Source organism: Arachis ipaensis, chromosome B9, assembly GCF_059453495.1.
Source record: "Arachis ipaensis isolate K30076 ecotype BB chromosome B9, ASM5945349v1, whole genome shotgun sequence".
Classification (NCBI taxonomy): domain Eukaryota; kingdom Viridiplantae; phylum Streptophyta; class Magnoliopsida; order Fabales; family Fabaceae; genus Arachis; species Arachis ipaensis.
The window spans coordinates 119,229,946-119,231,068 of NC_142444.1; the positions used below are offsets into that span (position 1 = coordinate 119,229,946).

The 1,123-nt window shown below is 35.0% G+C and overlaps 1 non-coding gene across 1 annotated transcript; it reads right to left on the bottom strand.

Moving 5' to 3' along the window:
- Positions 1-1,015: 1,015 nt before the first annotated feature.
- Positions 1,016-1,123, bottom strand: LOC148546099 (small nucleolar RNA R71). The gene has a single exon (XR_015900946.1). It is a non-coding gene; the product is annotated as a small nucleolar RNA R71 (small nucleolar RNA).

The following is a 1,123-nucleotide window of genomic DNA, read 5'->3' on the forward strand; positions in this document are numbered from 1 at the left end:
AAATATGATTTCAAAATATCTTTTCTAACTTCCTAACTTCTTATCTTTTCAAAATTTGTTTCAACTAACTAACTAACCTTTTGTTTGTTTCTTATCTTTTTCAAAATCACCTAACTAACTCTCTCTCTCTCTAATTTTCGAAAATATCTCCCTCTTTTTCAAAAAATTCTTTTTAATTAACTAATTATTTTAATCTTTGATTTTAAAAATTTTCGAAAATTACTAACCTTTTTCAAAAACTATTTTCGAAAATTACTAACCTTTTTCAAAAATTATTTTCAAAAATTCCTTCCCCCTCATCTCCTTCTATTTATTTATTCATCTACTAACATCTCTTCCTCACACCACCAAAAATTCGAACCCTCTCTCTCTCTGAGTTCAGATTTTCTTCTTTTCTTCTACTAACACAAGGACCTCTATACTGTGGTATAAAGGATCCATATTATTATTATTATTTTTTCTGTGCCCTCTTCTTTGTCATATGAGCAGGAGCAAGGACAAGAATATTCTTGTTGAAGCAGATCCAGAACCTGAAAGGACTCTGAAGAGAAAACTAAGAGAAGCTAAATTACAACAATCCAGAGATAACCTTTCAGAAATTTTCGAACAGGAAGAGGAGATGGCAGCCGAAAATAATAATAATGCAAGGAGGATGCTTGGTGACTTTACTGCACCTAATTCCAATTTACATGGAAGAAGCATCTCCATTCCTGCCATTGGAGCAAACAACTTTGAGCTGAAACCTCAATTAGTTTCTCTGATGCAGCAGAACTGCAAGTTTCATGGACTTCCATCTGAAGATCCTTTTCAGTTCTTAACTGAATTCTTGCAGATATATGATACTGTTAAGACTAATGGAGTAGATCCTGAACTCTACAGGCTCATACTTTTCCCTTTTGCTGTAAGAGACAGAGCTAGAATCTGGTTGGACTCTCAACCCAGAGACATCCTGAACTCTTGGGATAAGCTGGTCACGGCTTTTTTAGCCAAGTTCTTTCCTCCTCAAAAGCTGAGCAAGCTTAGAGTGGATGTTCAGACCTTCAAACAGAAAGAAGGTGAATCCCTCTATGAAGCTTGGGAAAGATACAAACAGTTGACCAAAAAGTGTCCTTCTGACATGCTT